At 40.8% G+C, this 19320-nt stretch overlaps 1 protein-coding gene across 3 annotated transcripts in view; it reads right to left on the bottom strand.

Annotated features, from left to right (window-relative positions):
- The window catches only part of MET (MET proto-oncogene, receptor tyrosine kinase), a 117102-nt gene extending 101667 nt beyond the window's left edge, over positions 1 to 15435 (bottom strand). The window contains exon 1 of one of the 3 annotated variants that reach the window (XM_015134737.3): positions 15014 to 15435. The gene's annotated coding sequence lies outside the window, so the exon portion shown is untranslated. 3 annotated transcript variants of the gene reach the window in all.
- Positions 15436 to 19320: the final 3885 nt, after the last annotated feature.

The following is a 19320-nucleotide window of genomic DNA, read 5'->3' as shown; positions in this document are numbered from 1 at the left end:
ATGACCTTTTCTTATTTAGGCAAAGTAGACAAGAATTGTTAGAAATCATGAGAATACTGTGAATGTGAAGGAATAGCCAAACCTGGTCATATCTTGTACAGATGTGGATTCCTTGGGTGAACATAATGCAATTCTAACAGTGTTGGAAGAAGAATTAAAGCATATAAATAGCATTATGTTGAGGTCAATATGTCACCAGAAAATAAAGAACAAAACAAAACAGTTTACAAAAATCTTAAACACTTTTAAACGAATAGAGAATGCTGAGCAAATGGATTCTCGTAAAACTAGGATAGTACAGAAAAATAAGTACAGAATCCAATTTCTGAAACTCAGTAAACACTCTGGATCCTTGAAAAATCAATAAAGCAAAAAGATTAGGACAACCTGAAAACAACTGTGCTCAGGATTGCATTTATGTAACTCATCAATTCAAGGAAAAGCAATTCAGGACAGGTTGTGTGTATATAGGCGGTATGTGTGTTTATGGGAGAGGAGAGAAACAGAAGAGAGAACAGAGGGCAAGAAATGAAAACAAATAACTTTTCCAACCATACAGGTGTTGCCCCTTGACTGGGAATCCCCACCTTCCACCCACAACACTCCCAGGCTGTGTGTAAAGGTGTGAGCATGTCAGTGGAGCAGCACGGGGAAGAAGAGCTAACCACACAGACAGAAAGCGGGGCCAAGGAGTATTTCAGAGGGATACTACTTGAGCTGTGTCTTGCAGGATAAGTTGGAGCTGCTCAGGCGCAGCTGAGGTAGGGGACAGACAGTCTGGATGGAGTGGACTTGCACACAGGCACCTGGGGAGAAGGTGCAGGGTTGCCCAGGAAGTTGCAATTTGTATAGAGGCCAGGTGGGCCGGGTTGACAGTGGAGGAAGGTATAAGGTTCGGCTGCGGCCACATTACAGAAAGTCTGATATGTTTTGTTGAAGAGTCTCCAGAGAATTCCGAAATCCATCTCTCCAATATCACTTTTGTCTATGCAACAGCTATTTAAGAGCAAATTTGACCAATATTTACTGGGATCCTACTATGCGTCAGATGCTTGGGATACATCAGTAAACAAAACCCAACACCCCTGCTCTTGTGGAACTTACATTTTAGCTGGGGGCAGCAATTAATACCCATAACAAGTTGATGATGTAGTGTTTTAGAAGTTGATGTGTGTTACAGGGAAAAACAAAAAGTAAGGTTGGGGCATCAGAACTGCCTGGAGGAGAGGTACAGGGATAGCTTTGTAGTTTGGAAATTGGGAAGATGGCTTTTCCCAGCTGAGATGGGAAAAGAGATTTCTGGGCAGAGGCAAGAAGGAAGACCTAAGTGTGTGTGGTGTGTCTGAAGCACAGCGAGGGGGCTGGTAAGCCTAGACTTTGGTGACCGGGAGCTGAGATCAGACAGGACGAAGAAGCAGAGCATCTAAGGCCGTGCAGGCCCCTGGGAGATTCAGGTTTTTATTGGAGTGAAATGGGGAGTCATTGCAGGGTGTTGAACAAGGAGGGGATTATGTTGGAATGTAATCACCTCGATCGTGTGGGAGAGAAGACTGCTAGAGGCTGAGGGGCAGTTCAGGGCAACAGTGGAGTGGTGAGGCCAGCTGGGAGGCTCCTGTGGTGTTCCAGGAGGGGGACCTGGTGGCCTGGGCCAGGAAGGAAGGGGAGAGTGGGGAGATGTGGCCGAATTCCGGTTCTATTTTGAAGACAGAGCTAACTATTTTGTCACATGCCTCAGATCAAACTCCATCCTGATTTACTGATGGAGTCAGATCTGAGGCATGTGAGAAAAAAAGGAGTCAATAATATGCCAAGGATTTTGACTTTTTTAACAGAGAGAATGACTTTGCCAGTTACTGACATGCAGACTCTGGTTGGTGAAGCATGTTTGTAGGATATGAGGAGACCAGGAATGTAGTTTTGCCCATGATGGAGGTTTTTTTATTTTTTATTTTTTGACATGGAGTCTCACTCTGTTGCCCAGGCTGGAGTGTAGTGATGCGGTTTTGGCTCACTGCAACCTCCGCCTCCCAAGTTCAAGCGATTCTCCTGCCTCAGCCTCTTGAGTAGCTGGGATTACAGGCATGCATCACCACACCCGGCTAATTTTTGTATTTTTAGTAGAGACAGGGTTTCACCATGTTGGCCAGGCTGGTCTTGAACTCCTGACCTCAAGTGATCCACCCACCTCAGCCTCCCAAAGCGCTGGGATTACAAGCAAGAGCCATTGCGCCCAGCCTGACAGATATTTTTTAGGCATCTAAGTGGAGATGCCAGGCATGCAGTTGGATGTTTGAGTCCCGGGGTTAAGGAGAAAGGTCTGGGCTAGAGATTTAAATTAAGAAGTTGTCAGCATGTAGACGTCATGAAAAGCCATGAGAGTGGATGGGACCTCTGAAGAGAGGAGTGTAGAGAATGAAGAGAGGAGGACTGAGTGCTGGTGCCACCAAAGCTAATAGGCCAGAAGACAAAGACAGATGGGACAAGAGACCAAGAAGGAGCAGTTGGATATCCTTCTGGTACCTTCATCTACTCCCACAAAACCTGGTCTCCCTCTCTGTATCCTACCTCAGTGCTGAACATGTCCCATATTTCCAGGACATCACCCTTGATGCCCACATACGAGTATTTTAAACATGTCCATCTCCTTATTGGTTTCCATGCCCATGGTCAGGGCAGTGTCACTTCATACCTGGATTACTACAACAGCGTCCTCGCTGGTCTTCCCTCTCCGTTCTCAGCCTGATCATCTTCCCCCTAGTATACCAGAGATATCTTTCTAAACTGACAATTTGACTATGTCACTTCTTTGCTGAAAAAAAGGTCAACCCCTTGACAGAGCTTACAAGCCACATATCATTTGTTTCTGCCCTACTCTCCAGTCTTGCTTCTTGCCATCACCCCATTAGAAATCTAGGCTCTGGCCACTCTGCCCTCTTCAGTTCTTGAAGCAAGCCATGTGCTCAGCCACTCTGGGTTTCAGCACATGTGGATCCCTCTTTATGGATATTCTTGCCCTCAACTTCACACGGATAAGTTGTCGTCTCTCTTTAAGCCTCATCTTAGGGAACAGTTCTGGGAAGCCTTCTCTGATGCCTCTCTTACCCTCTAGTAAGGAATTAGGAACTCTCCCATGTGCTCGAACATCAAACCGATCTTCCCCTTATCTAGCCTTTATCATGCTATACGGTAACTTATTTATCTGTGTCTCCCATCAGAGCGTAAGCTCCACTTTTAGCCCTTAGCATAGTGTCATTACATGGCACTTGGTAAGCATTAATTGAATGAATGGACAACAGAATCAATTAATATACGAAAGAATGTTCCTGAACAAAGTTCATGGAAACAAAGCATTATGGAAAGAAAGGAAGGACTAGATTACACAGATACTAAAGTGACAAAAATTATGTGGGAATGATTCAATATGGATTTTGATTGTAGAGGAGACTGAAAAGCCAAGAATGGCTAAAAAAAAATGTCTCTCTGGGTATCATAAACCAAGGTAAGGAAAATAGGGAGAGGAGACTTTGAGGGTAAAGATAATTAGTTGAGTTAATAACCCTGAAGCTACACTGAGGCAGCTTCTGGTCATCTAAGTGGAGGAGTCTTTAAAGTAGCTGACAACATGAAAGTGGTGGTGTAGAGAAAAAAAGGAAGTGAGAGAGAGAGCGGTTTGTGAACCACTCGTCCATCGGTGTACTGGAAGTCACTGAGAGATCACTTGTGAATGTGTTCTGTAAGTAGAAAGGAGGAATTCAGACGGAGCCTTAAAGAAGACTAGAATCTAAACTTTATGTTCTAAAGGGTAAAAAGAAAAATTGTAGGCAAAGAAAATGTGGAGAGGTAAGCTAAAGGAGAACTTTCAAGAAGGGAGAAATAAAATGTATAGTGTCAAATTCTACAGAGGGGTCAAAAGGGATGAAAACCAGTGTCCATCAGATATGGCCATGAGGAGGGCACTGGTGATTAGAATGAGGACACTTTCTTGGGCGTGTGGAACAGACTGCTTGAGTTGAATGACTTAAGAATGAATGGGAATGAAGAAAGTAGAGAAACTGAGTTAGACATTTATTTTAAAGAATTATTTATTTAAAGGATAAAATGGAAACAGGAGTGACTACTTAAGGAAATTGTGTATTCAAGATCCTATCAGGATGCCTGACATGTGTGCTTTATTTCTTTCTAGAAGAATAAGTAAGTTGAGTAAGAGGTGAATGAAAAATAATGAAGCCATGGAATACTATGCAGACATAAAAAAGAATGAGATTCTGTCTTTTGCAGAAACATGGATGGAGCTGGAGGCTGTTATCCTTAGCAAACTAACAAAGGAACAGAAAACCAAACACTGCATGTTCTCACTTCAAAGTGGGAGCTAAATGATGAGAACCTATGAACACAAAGAAAGAAACGAGACATTGGGGTGTATTTGAGGGGGCAGAAGATGGAGAAGAGCAGAAAAGATAACTATTGGGTACTAGACTTAATACCTGGGTGACAAAATAAACCCTGTGACATGAGTTTACCTATGGTACAAATCTTCACATGTACCACTGAGCCTAAAATAGAATTTTTTTAAAAAAGAAAAATGGTGAGGGAGATTTTAAAGATGGGAAGAGTTGTAAGGTGGGTAAGATACATGAAGGAGGTGCTCAAAGGTGTGGGGAAGAACAGGGTCAAGACTTAGGTAGAAAAGACTGTTTCATCCTTTGAGACAGAAAGAGGTAATAATGGATGACATGGAAACCACTTAGGCTTGTGTTTACTCTCTAAAATATAAGGAAAGATCTTATACTGAGAATAAGGGGAGCCCAAAAGATGCAGGAGCTTAAGAAATGGTGAGAGTTTGGAATCACTGCAGTGGGCATGGCGAAAAGTGGGACTGGAGACGTGCAAACAGACTTTCTGGTTAAGAGAAGCAGGTGCTATGAATTGGGCAAAATTGGAAAGAACAAAACAAGAGTGAAAGTTCACTCCAGGTCATCCCTTACCCTAATGCACAATGCCCATTCTCATTGAATGTCTACACTGTCAGTAGGCAGTCTTGGGCATTAAATGGTTACATAATTATGAACTCAGTGGTAAATTCCTTGTCATGTTTATATAATTCATCAGGTCTATGGGCCCTTATTAAGAGAAAATGCCAGCATTTGATTATTTTTATTTCAAAACCAGTTTTATTGAATTCTGCAAGGAATTACTTCAGGGAAAAGAAAACACATTGAAACAGATACTCTCCTCTCTTTTCAATAAAGCCAACAGTCTAAAGATGTTAAAGAAATGAATCACATATAACGATCATCTAACTCTGAAAATTAAAACCCATTTAGGGATTATGAAGGAACCTTGATCCTGGATACCAATTTAAGTTATTTGTCTAATATCTTTAATAACATTTGGAAAGTAATGAATCAACTTATGACATAGATTCAAGGGCTGTCACCTTTCATTGTCATTAATGAAACTGGGATTTTATCTGCACTTTTCTGGTGATTTAAAGAACAATTTTTTTTGGTAAGCTCTTTGAAGACCAAAAGAATGTTTAAAATCACTGGGCCTTGACGTACAGATTTCAATGAACAATAATGCAAGTATGTGTTAGTGAGACTGAAATAAAATTTAGAAATATCTTAATTTTGACAAGACAGAAAGGGAATTTTTGAAAAGTCCAAAATGCATATTCATTTCTGTTAGGAGGAAGCTTTTTTTTTTTTTTTTTGTCGACAATCTTTGCTTTTGTTACTTCTTTACATAATTCAATAGAACTTAAAATATCATACTATTTGATGCTCATTAAAAACAACAACAGCTAAGGTAATATTTTGAGCCCAAAGGTTTGCCTAGGTCCTAAGTAATCATATTGGTTTGCTGTCTTTGTATTAACCAGAGAGTTGTGAGACCACAGGCTCACTTCGGAGAGTGTAGCCATTGGCTGGAGCCAAATGGATTCTGTCTGAAGAATGACAGTGGCTCACCTAAGACCCTCAGAGGAGCAAAAAGACAGGCAGTGAAGGCAGGCCTTGATAGAAGCTTTCCTCGAATCTTTATATCATTGTCTGAATTCATGTTTAGAATAGAAAAATACAATTTCTACATCCATGCTAGAATGAACTTTGTATAGCCAAGGACCAAAGAAATGGTCTCAACGCAATATCCTCAAGGAAAGCTAATATATATCCCCAGAGACAATATCCCAGTGGAAAAGAATTACAAATACAGGTTTGAGGGCCATAACTTTTGGTCCCAACAGGAATTTATAGATTATAATGAGCTGATATGCTAGAACATTTCAGTCATGAAAATGGTGTAAAACCTTTATAAATTTGCCTGAGTTTTCTTTTCATATTTTGATTTCCTCAGAGAAAATGGAATTTCATTTAGAGTTCCTGGGAGTAGATAACAGAGTGCTTAGCACATGCCTCTGACACTCAGAATAAAAGCTTTTTCTACTTCTGTGACATATCCCTGCTATTCTTCCTGGTAACTGAGGGGAGGACAGACTAAGAGGCCCAATTTAGGACTGGGTAGGTGATAGTCTATCTTTCCCCAGAATTAAATCATGTGTAACACAAGTTGGTAGAAATTTAGACTTTGCTTACCCTGGGCCCTACCATTTTCCCTTGAGCTTTACTGTATTCCACACCCTCCCTCCCCCACTTTTTCTCAGACAGGGTCTCTCTTTGTCACCCAGACTGGAGTGCAGTGGTATGATCTCAGCTTACTGCAGCCTTGGCCTTCTGGGCTCAGGTAATCCTCCTATCTCAGCCTTCTGAGTAGCTGGGACTACAAGTGTGCACCACCATGTCCAGCTAATTTTTGTATTTTTTTAAGAGCGGGGTTTTGCTATGTTGCCCAGGCTGGTCTCAAACTCCTGAGCTCAAGCAAACCATCCACCTTGGCCTCCTAAAGTGCTGGGATTACAAGCGTGAGCCACTGTGCCTGGCCTATTCCCCATTATGACCTGCCCCTTTGCTACTTAGAATTCAGGCAGCCTGATTCTTAATGGTACACTCTCTTTATGACTTACGGTACACTCAAGCCCATGACCCTTCAGCATATCCTGCCCACCTTTCCCCTTCCTTTGCCTCATTGATCCAATATCCCACCTAAACCTCCAGCCCTTCTCTTTATTATCTACTTTCTATATATGGCATAAGAATTGTCGCAAAAAATCTTTCTTAAATTGAACTACATTTTCCCAGCTGTTCAAATACTCAGGTAGTCATTCATTTTTCAAGTTGTGAGACCTTTACATTGGAGTTTTAAAAGTCATATAAATATGAATGTGTACAAAAACACTGATATATGATTTATTACTGATGGTTTGGTTTCACCAATGAAATAAAAATTAGGCATGTCTAAACAAAGCTGTATAAATAAGTCACTGCTGATACAGTGCTATCTACAATTACATGTCAAAACAAGCTGTAATGATGATGTATTTAGTAAATCTTCAGGTTAACCTAAGAGAATCTCTATTTTAAGACCATATTAACACAGTTTTCCTTTTACCCCCCTGCCCCCTCAAGATATAAGAAATTGCCAATTCCATCACCCTAAATATGATACTAAAACAACATGCTTTTCATCAGGAAAGGTTTTCTGAGGATAAAATGTGATGAGTCATTAGAAACTCACTATATGGTATCAAGAAAGATCTCAATGCCTATGTTTTAGCATGATAGTTTATTTCTTTATGAGAGAAGGAGCTGCTGTCTCCAAAGCAGCCACTCTTTAATCATGTCATTTGAAATACACTTAAAGCTATGTCGAATTCATATAGGAAGTCTAGTTACCAGAAAATACACATTCACAAACAGGAAATCTAACTACAGCAAGAAGGTGTTTTCCCCCCACACAATAGAGTTCAAAGATGTGTCATCCATGTAATTTGGAGCAATACCCAACACCACTCTTATGGCTGAGTATTCCTCTCTCCCTTCTCCTATATTATGACAACTTGTGATTATAGCATTATGCTTTCTAAGCCTGTTTGGACTTGCTGCTCTTGCTTATACGTACAAGCGACCTGCCCTTTTTCTGTGCATAGCTTTCAATCAGTAAGCATGTTAAGGTGGGAGGAAGGATGATAGGAATAGTAAAAGGGGAAAAATCAATTTTTCCAGAAAGCATATGGCAACAACTGAATATTTAATCAAATTAGTCTAGAAATTCCTTCCTATTTTCAGCACTCTGTTCAAGGCAGTTGCTTCATGGTGCAAAATGAATTTCAATAAATGTCATATATTTAGTAAGACGGCTTATTTTAAAAATTTGTCGAACGAGGTCACTGACTCAGAATAGATCTCATTCCAAGGTATGACAGATGGATATCAATATTGAATAGAAGAACTGACATTAGCTAGAAGTTTCTGGGCAGAAGAAAGAGTCATTCATTTAGCTCTCTACAAAATATTTACTGATTACCTACTATGTGCCAGAATAAAATCATAAATATTTGGGCTGTGTATTTGTATTATAAAACAGAGAGAAAATGCGTCAAAATAATTTCCTTGGGGTTAGTAAGGATTACAACTGAATATCACTGGTAAACAAGGACTTTAAAAAGTACTTACAATTTTCACATTGCATCATTCAAACATCCATACTGTCATGGTTGCAGGATTTTAGACCTAATCAGATTTTTGAGGATGCTGTTTACTGACGCTTAGCAAAAACCAACTTCCTATTTTTTTCTGGAACAAAAAGCCCTTACACAATTTTAAAGATTTCTTGGACATCAAAGAGCTTAGAGGGACATACAGTTTGTGAGTAATGATTTAAGATCTAGTGAATCAAAAACACAAGGATTAAATTTCCCTTAAAAGACCCCTAGTTTTAAAATTTAATAGCTAAAATGCTGATCTAAACACACTCTGGTCCCAAGCAAAGCCAAAACTTATTTTTAAAGCTAGGTTGAATTGTCTTATGGAACTAAAACTTGGCTGGGTTTTCCTTTCCCACATGAGTAGGCCTCAAAGGAGGCAACCTATCTCTAATAAATTTACCACTTCTCTTTTCCTCTAACTTGCAAAGACTATACTATTTCAAAGGTCTCAGCTTTGAATGCCTTTCTTTACATTTTTAATAAAATATTAAAAATTAGAAATATTCCACAGTCTTATCGAACAGTTATTCCCCCAAGTCATTCTTTTTTTAAAAAACATACAATTTCCAATTGGACCTGAGAGTCTAGGTGCTGCCTCAGAATTCCAACTATCAGGGAGTAGGAGACCATTTCAAAACAGGAATAGGTCACTGATCTTAATATGTGCACTGTATGTGCACTGTTTCATGATATATTATTATATTTGCATTTAAAATAGTAGGAAGAAATACAGTACATAATCTTCCTTTCTAACACAGTGGCCTTCTGGAGGGCTGCTAGCTTCGGCATTTCACTGAGATTTTAGGATTAAAGGAAATAAGTCAGCACACAACCTGTGAGTTTTTATTCCTTTGGAAAAATAGATTTTAACACGGATCTGATTGCTTTTAAAGGGCACTGGAAACCAGCAGGGCAGTACATGTTTTGAGTTTCAATGGTAGGTTAATAACAACGGGTGAAGTTCAGTCATTTCCAGAGACAGAGAGAGAGAGAGAGAGAGAGAGAGAGAGAGAGAGAGAGAGAATATTCCAAAAGGTGGAGTTTATACTGAATCAGAGAACTTGGAAATGAAATTGATGCATAAAGCCATGATGCATTCAGGTTTCAGAAAATGACTACTTCAGTTTAAGAATGACATAACTAGATTACCCTTTAGTTTAGAAATGTACATAGTTTGATGTAAAGTATGTGGGCTGATGAGTTTAGAAAAATAACTACGTGCCAATAGGAACTGACATAAAATATTGGTTTTAAAAAATTTGCTTAGTTAATTTTCCAGAGAATTGCAGTTAATTTTCTGAGAATTTTAGAAAATAAAATATTTTGTAGAAGCAGTCCTGGGGCTCTTGGGCCACGCATGCTGCTGCAATTGGGACCATCAGGAGCCCAATCTGGCTTGCAGACTTTCTGCCACTGTAAGCTGTAGGGTGTTTTAAAGACACTGAGTCAACATTTTAACACTGGGAGAGTCCTAGCTTCTCTTGAAAATTTGAAAGATACCACCACATGGGCCCAGGCCACACACTGAGCCTCACAGCAGCTCTCATCACGCCCAGCTGTGACTGCCCCTATGCTTTTCCTAAGCAGTTTGTCAATCCCTAGTGAAACAGTTAGTTTTCCTCATTTAAATTACCTGTTTACAAATCTTGATACAGATATAAATAGGGGAATAAGGGAAAAGGAAGAAAAGAGGAAGAAAATCCAATGCAGTGACTTAATACTGGAAAGGAAAAGGAAGGAGAGTGAAGGGGAAAGAAAGAAGTGCATAGCAGACAGAAGCTGCACACCATCAGCAACTGCCTCTTGCTGTCTTTACATTTACACTGTGGAAGGGATCAGCGAAAAAAAAGCCACGGGTATCGCTCTCAACAAATCCCACTGCGCCAGGCTCACAGTGTGGAAAATAAGAAGGAAAGTTGTCCGAATGGAGCAATATCTCTGATAGAGGATGGAGTATGGGATGAGATCAGGTGAGTGCCAAAAAAAAATAATAATAGCAAAAAAAAATCTGGATCTTCTTCCATGTCACATAAACCAAGAGATGGGGGCCACTCCTGTATCTTCATCTTTAACATGGTAGCTAATGAGGGCAGGCACTGTCCAGGTATTTCCCTACAAAAACAGGGGCACTGTTCAGGTATCTCTCTCCAAAACCAGGGACTCTATGGACAGTTGTGCAAGCTGTGAACTCCACAATTTCAGCAAAAACAAGATGAGAATAGCACTCCTGAGAAGTGCTCCTGATATGCGCCTGGCTCACTTCCTCATCTCCTTCAGGCTCTAGCCCAAAGCCCACCTTTGAAGACAAGCCTTCCCTGACCTCACTACTGATTTTTTCAACCACCATCCCACTCCCTCTTATCCTTGACAGTCCCTATTCTCTTTTCCATTTTATTATGCTTGAAGCTATTGTCATCACCTGACATACAACACATTTTAGTTATGTATTTCTTTGTTTGCCAACTCAATAGAACAGAGTGTCATGAGGTTAGAGATTTTTGTCTGTTTTATACTCTGTGGAAATGCCAGATTTTAGAACTATGCCTGGTAGGTTGTCAAAAAATTATCCTGAATGAATGACTAAATTTTCATTCACATTCTTGGAGTACAAGAACCTCGCTTCCACGATAACTTGTGATTCTCTAAACACGTTTCATAATTGCTATCCTTCATTATATTAGGAGATATACATTTTCATTGCCCATTATATAATTGCCTATGGGCCCTATAGCTACATAATTTATTACAGAGAGTAAAATCAATGGGAGTAACCTACATAAACATACTTGCACACATTTATGCAATCACAGAGAGAAATATGTGTACCTGGGTATGTGATTACAAAGTAAACTGTTTTTCATTTCACTGTTCTCACACCTCCTGCTACAAATGCCACACGTGATTTTTTCTCTCAATTAAGTTTTACAGCTTATAAAAGCACTTTCTTCATTTTGTCCCATGAAAAGCAAAGTAGTCAGATTTTACTGGATGTTTTTATTGAAACAAATCCCAAGGGGAATATACTAAACTGTTTAACACAGCTGAAAAGATATCTGAGAATGGGCTTTCTGATAGAAGGATAGATTACAAAATTATTCACGGCTCTTAATCTGATAACAGGAGCAGAATGCCCCACACATATGAATGAAACCTTTTCTTGGTATGTCTCACTACAAACAAAAAAAGAAAAGAAAAGAAAAAAAAAAAAACTGGAGAAGGAACTGGAGAAAAGAGAAAAGAAAAAAGAACTGGAGAAAGAGAAGGTGATAAATACTCCAGGGACTAGATATGTTATATTCATCATTTATCACTACCTTAAGCATCCCTAATTATACCTCCGTGGAAAATGTTTCCAATAGTTGATGGCTGGGGAGAAGTGGTACGATGCTATTGAAATAGCATGGAGTAGGCTCAAGCTCAGTTTCCTTGTCTATAACCTGAGAATGTTAAGATATTATCAGACTTGCCTATCTTGTAAGGTTGTTTTGGTATCAGAAAGATGATGTATGCAGAAGCAGCCTGAAAATCTTAAGGTTTTCAAGTTCCAATCTTTGATTTTTTAAAAAAAATTCTATTATTTCATAGCAAATAGGATGATTTCAAAAGTGTTTCTCGTGTGATGTCCTCTTAATAATTATGAATTTGGGTTCATTTTATATGTGATGTTTGTCTGTATATCTAGATTGTAAACTTCTCAAGGGCAGATTCCATTTTTTTCTTTTAAAGAAAATGCTGTAGTACCTAGCACATATGATACTCAACCTATAGGTCCTAGCTATTTTCGTTTGGGCAAATGTGGATCTGGCAGCAGCTCAGTGTCAGTTGAGAACACATCATCAAAGTGATTCTGAACTAACATTAGTCAGTGTATCTATCATCTATTACTGAGAAGTGACTATTTATTTTGCACTGAGCAAAACCCATGAAGAAACTCTGCCCTGAGGGCTTGGTGTCAAAAATACTAGTTTCAGCATATACCAGCCAGGAAAAGAAGGCTCACTTCCTGACACTTGAGTTTCTATATACATTTTCTCCCCTTAAGAGGGCACAATGAGGAAATTGAGTATCCCATGAATAAACACAGCAGAACAAGGAAATCTTAGGGATTTAGACCATGGAAAAGAAAGCGTAGATGGCTCTGGTGAGAATCACTAAGCCTAATGCCTAAAGAAGAAACCAGCAAACTGGGCTGGAGAAATGGGGGCACAGAAGACCTTGAAAGCAGCTCTGACCAAACCAAAGGAAAAGGTTGAGTAGGAAGAGGACAGAGAAATGGGAGGTAATCCGAATGTGTGAGGAACTGTGCTCACCATGGGGGTGTCATCACGTCCTTGGTGCAGCCACTTGGAGAAAATGAGCCAGTTAGAGGATATTAGCCCCTCTGAGTTATTCACCTTGTTTTGAGATGACCACATTTGAGAAAAAGTGTATTTGAGACTATTATGTAGTTCTGCAGAAGGATAATTAGACTAATGCTATTTCAAACGCTATTTTCACAACAGCTAAGGAAATTGAGTTTTGAAATGTATTTCTTAGTTTAGCCTTCATTAAGACAAAATTTTTTTAAAGACTTCAAGATTAATGCAAGGCATATACTTACATAGTCTTAAAAGGAATTTATAAAATATGGGTATTTCTCCTGCTTAGCAAAGGGTCATTTTTCTCTATTATAGGTTTAAAAGTAGTGAAAATATTAGTTATGAGCTTTCATATTGACTGGCTGTGATTAATCTGCTACATTTTTATCATGAAGATAAACTCCATCCACTAATTTTGAAAGCATGTAGTATACATCTGATGTAAACCCCTATTGCCATGTATCAAGAACAAAGCAATTTTGAAAAAGCAGTAGTTGGTAGACCATCTTCTATATGCCACAAATTCCATCATGTTAAAAGCAAAACATATTTAAGTTAATAACTATAGCTTATGCACCATTAAGTTTGAAAACTGAATAGAATTTTTAAAACACCAGCACATTTTATAGGCTATCAGACACATTTTTCGTACTACAAAAATTTCTTATGAATGATGTAAATTTTCCCTCTGTTATTCAGCAGTTTAAAAAGAATGAACATTGAATACACCACAGACTTGCAAATGATAGGAACCAAAGTACCTCACTTATGTTCCATTATGGAAGTTTACATGTTCAAAACAAAGCTCAATTAGCTTAAAACAAGCAAGGAAAGCTATGTACCTGTAAATAATCCAAGCACCACTTACACTATTTACATAAAAATGCAATTTATGTCCTTGTAGCACATAGAAACACGATGTACATCATTTTCAGATCATCTTCATGCAGAAAAAATTCATTAGTCAGCTATAATAGTTTAGCTGTAAGGGGATATAATGTTTTTCTGAATCTATTTGCATGGCAATGTGCATGTGTCTGGCTGATGGAAGCGACAGAATAAACCTCCACCCAAAGCTACAGAATGTGAACAGTCTTCTTAAAATTCAAGAGAGGGTCCAGATAGTCTATATTGCCTCCAACGTCAGTTTTTACAATCCTCTCACATCCATGGACCATCTTAACATAGCAATTAAAGTATCTTGATTATTTTGCCTAAGAGAGTTGACAATATTTCATTCTGCCCGAGGGCTCCTTTGAACATAAAACTGTGATAAGGTAAAATACACTGGGCAACTATTCATGCGTGAGCCACTGGAGCCCTCTCCAACTGCCAAATTAGCAAATGGCTCTTTTAAAACATGAAAGATATGAATGGGAAACCGTACTTGGGAGTAAATTCTGCATTGACAATAGTCAGGGAAAGTACTTTCACTGGTGCTTTAATTATCGGGTCAGCACTACGACTGGCCACATTGCCCAGCCTCTGGTTATAATCTATTTCACCTAATAAGATAGATGTCCTCCACAAGCCCCAGAAAGAGATAAGGTACGATGGAAAATTGATGGATCACAAGCCCCGCGTGATTGCCAGAAATGAATTCAGACTTTCACAGAAACACCTACCCCTTGGAAGGACCCCAGCATAACACAGATAAAGCAAGGCTGGGAACAAGGAAACAGCTAGGCTCAAACCTTGCGGGCTGCATCACGGTGGGACGAGGATGACCGGATCCTTTTTGTAAGGGCTGAGTCAGATCCCAGCTTTAAAACTTGCTGGGCCATAACAGTCATACATTACCCACTGTCCCAGTGCCCCTCTCCCTCCTAAGTCATACAGGTGGCCATCAGAGGCAACACCCTAAAACGACAAGCCCCATTCTAGTTTCGTCCTCCCCTGGCCACGTCTCTTCAGTTTCCGAAGCCCGTAAACTCTAGCCCACCTCCGTGGTTTTCCCCCTGGAACAGCAGTCAGGTCTCTTAGGGGAACAAAGAAAGCAGAACCGCTGGGGCGAGGGCTGGGGTGCGGGATTTGAAAGGGGCTGCAGTTTTACCTTGCGGTGCCCAGGAACCAGTGGAGAAGTCAGCGGCGCAAGGACCACCCGCGCGCTCCGCGCCTCCCCGCCTCCTCGCAGCAAGTCAGCTGTCGCCCCGCATCTGGCTCGCGCCCTCCACTCGGCTCTGCATCTGCTCACAAAGCGCTCCGGGCGCCGCGGGCGGCGAGGGCCTCCGGGTCACCTGCGGCCGGGCCGAGCCCAGCGCCCCGCCCGCCCGCTCGCCGGCCGCGCTCCCTCCGCCCCTTCCCACACGCGCGCTGCCCTGCCAGTGACTCAGCCGGGCATCGGCGCGCGCGGCCCGTGGCGGCCCGGGCGCGTTGGGGCCGGAGGCACCGCCAGGCGACCAGACCGAGGCGCTCGCCTGCCCGCCCCAGCACGTGTACGTCTGCCTCGCGCGCTGTCCGTCCGCCTAGTCCGCGGGTTCCGAGGACCGCTGAGGTGGGGATTGGCACCACCCAGAGGGAAATCGGCCCCCGCCCTTCCTGCCGTCCGCGCCGCGCCTGGCCCCGCGGGGGTCGCGTTTCCTGCCGCCTCTGCCCCGCCCACGACAAGGTGAAACTTTCTAGGTGGAGAAGTTTTCTCGCCCTGGCTGCGCGCTCTCCTCCCCCAGCTCAGGCAGACTGAAGTTAGCACAGCCGGAGATAAGCGGGACCGAGACTCCCCCTCCTGGCGCTTGGGAGGCGAGTGTCACCCCGGGCGCAGAGGCAGGGCGCGCACCCTCCTGGCACTCCGCTCGCTGACCCCGGGAAGGGCGCGAGCTCTGCTCTCCGCTTCTCCCACGTCTCCGCTAACCGCCCCGCGCCCACCCGAGTATAGAGAGATTTGGGCACCGCAGACACAAGGAGTTCACTGTTAGAGGCGGCGGTAGAAGTGGATGGATGAATTGTCCCAATGATTTCATTATGCAACGATTATCCTCTACTGTAATAACTCAGATTTCTGCAAGGAAGAACAACAGAGGAGTTTAACCACGAGGAGACTTCCATTTCTTTTTCTTTTTCTTTTTTTCATAGCCAGAAGCAGACTGATTAAATAACTGGGCAAATAGCGATGAACAAGCAAAATAGAACAAAAGTTTAATTCTTGAATGTTGAAGTCTTACGATGATTTTTAAAACAGAGCTTTTGGGGCCTTGGTGTACTCTATTAGGTGTAATTGTGTTGGGATAACTTTATATTTCGCTATAAAAATTGACACCTACAATAGTAAATGAACACTCAAAGGTAGTAGGATCTAAGGAACGGGCATTGCTGGTTAGGACTTGAATTCGTTCCGGCTCTTATATGGGCCTGTTCAAGCATCTCACACGGGCTTGTTCAATCATGGTAATAGATAATGAGACATAGATCTCTTCGTTATTGAAAGTCATGGGTTAAAATAACAGTTACTATGCAGGTTCAGGTCTTATTTACTACAGAATGGAAGATAGAAAAATACAGTGAGAATAGTTATCATTTCCCAAGTGCCAGGCATTACCAGAAGTTACATAAGAGTGATTTCAATCTTCAAAAGAGATTATCTCGTGATTCCCCAGTTTTATGGAAAAGGAAAGTTCCCGTTACGTTACTATTGAATTGAACCATTTGCAGGTAAAGAAACTGAGTCCCTAAGAGTTCCCGGAAGAGTCACACATCTGGTTAGTAAGAGGGGCAAGGTTAGAACTTAGCTCTCAGCCCAGTCAGGTGTCCTTCACACCATACCAAGAGGCCTCCGCTGGCTAAATAAACAATGCGACCTGACTGGAGATTTCCTGATACTGCATGGCATAATTTATCAATGACTACAGCTCATTTAAAACAAAAACAAAAACAAAAACAAAAAAACAAATTTACTGGTTATAAGGCACTTGGCCTATTTATGGACAGATCAATTACAGATTTTGGGTTCAGTAACAGCTTTCAATAAAAGGTGAATAAATTAATGAATTTAAAAAGTTTTACACACACACACACTCACACACACAGCCATGGTTGTCTAAAGGAATGATTAGAGTGCTGTTTCTATTTCCTGGTTTCCATAGCAATATGTTAACTGGATTTTTAGATCACATTATGTAGTTGCCTTAACAGGTTTTCTGAGTTTGAGTGCCATGATAAAAATATAAAAGAAAAAATTTACAATTAAAGTTGTAGAAAGACCCAGAAAAGCCAGTGCAAACTGGAAAATAAAATAGATGATAAATACAAACAACCTGTTATGTATTTTCAGCACTGAAGCTTCCTAGTTTATAATAACTAACAAAATTTCAATCCAATTTGAAACTGTATTGAAAATCATCATTTCATTTATTAACTGTAAATAAGGAGATAACATTTAATGAAAATAGCATAGCTAACGATAGCATAACTGAAAGTATCTGGGTGTGTGAAGGTCAAGTAATTTTTACACACTACCTAGACAGATTTGATTGGGCAAAGGTTTACAGATAATTTCAGATTTTTGGAAATGAATGGGAACAGATATTTCAAAAGGTAATAAGAGTTCTGTAATTCAATTTTGGTTTTGCAGCACTTTTAATTGTTGCTGTTTAACTTTCCTTGGGTTCATGGCATGGGTGACACACTGTATGATGAAGTTCTGTTGGTATTTTCTTAACCAAACCAAATCCCTTGTGGTCCACACTGTTGGCTGGCTAAGCCAGCACCTGTTCCCAACAAGATTTTTCTGTTCCTGCCTCCACTCTTGGGGCTGGAAAAGAGAAATACTTGCTTTCCCAGACTCCTTTGCAGCTAGACGTGGCCGTGTGATATCATTCCGGTAATGAGGTGTAAGCTGAAGTCTGCTGGGGCCTTGTGGGAAAGGGTTTAAGGCTGGTGCCACTCCTTTTTCTTTCTTGCTTCTTGATTTCATATATGATGCCCAGTGAAGAACTATCCATCTTGTGACCAGCGTGCAGAAGTTGGTGCTGACATTGCTGGGCTACAGCACTATTGCCAGTACATACCTGCTTCCAGATTTCCTGTTTTGTGGGGAAAAACAAAAACAAAAACAAAACTTGTTCCAAACACTGGTAGCTAGGACTCCTGTCACTTGCAGCCAAAAGCAATTAAAACTGATAGACCTCCTCAAATGGGGAACAACACCTCCAAGACTGAGTTGAGCATAATAGTTAAGAGTTTTAGAACCAGACAACCTGGATTTCAATCCCAGCTCTGTCTCTTGCTAGCCGTGTAACTACAGGCCAGTGGATTACACTCTCTTGTGTGTCATCTGTGAAATGGGGATCATGATAGGGTTATTGTGAGGATAAAATGAGGAGCTACAAGTAGAGCACATGGAACAATGTCTGGTAAAATATAAATGATCCAAAGGCATGAGTGGTTCTTATCCACCCACTTGTGGATAACATAATGTTGAACTATAAACAGGATCCCATCTCTTAACTTTGAGATGGGCCTAGTGGTAGCTGTGACGAAGACAGAGGAACAGCCACCTCCTGCTCTAATATGCCCCATCTTTTTTTCTCTCCCTTTAACAAATTAAAATTCGGATCTTTGAAGGCACTCTTGAAGTTGGTGTTGTTTTTGAAATAAAAATGAAAGCAGTCTCCTAAGAATAGGGGCTTCATGCTTGCAGTGTGTGGTGAAAAGGCCCCCAGACATACACAGGTGCACAGAATGTTTTTAAAAGTGTGAATTGTGGTAGAAAGACCATATGCTCTGCTGTTTGCCACTGACCTACCATCTTCTCTTAGGTTGCATTTGACCCACCTCTAATCTTGATGTCACTTTCTCCTGTAGGCATTAGGATCTGTGATCCCTGCCTTAAAGAGTAGTTACTCTGGAATGCCTTCTCTCACTCTGTTTTTCCCTTCCTCCTGCCCCATCACCCCTATTATTGTGCCGATAGCAAATGTCTCTACAAAAAGACAATAGAAGAATTCAGGTAATGACACCTAATATCATTTCTGAGCACAAATAAAATTTGGAAATATAGGACTCCTATTACCTTTTCAGAGCTATGTCATGTACATTCAAATGTTGAAGGTTTTGAAAATCCATGTGATAAAACAAAACAGCAAAACCGAACCAAAAACCAAAAAAAACCTTCTTAACTTTGCTTACTTACCCTACCATCTCCCCAGTTTAATTGACCACAGAGTGCTTTGATTTTTCTTAATATCTTCAGTGTCAATTTCCTATAAAATTAGTTTTATAGAGTATACACTTTAGGAAACTTTGCCTTAAAAAATGGAACTGCCAGCTACAGAGGGTTAAAACTGGGCACTTTGGATATGAACTGCTTTTATGTTGATTTATATTGGTCATTTATGTGTGGCTGGGCTCTCTAAAAATAAATATGCA

Source organism: Macaca mulatta, chromosome 3, assembly GCF_049350105.2.
Source record: "Macaca mulatta isolate MMU2019108-1 chromosome 3, T2T-MMU8v2.0, whole genome shotgun sequence".
Lineage (NCBI taxonomy): Eukaryota > Metazoa > Chordata > Mammalia > Primates > Cercopithecidae > Macaca > Macaca mulatta.
The sequence above is the reverse complement of the archived record's forward strand: the minus strand, read 5'-3'. Positions and strand labels throughout refer to the sequence as shown.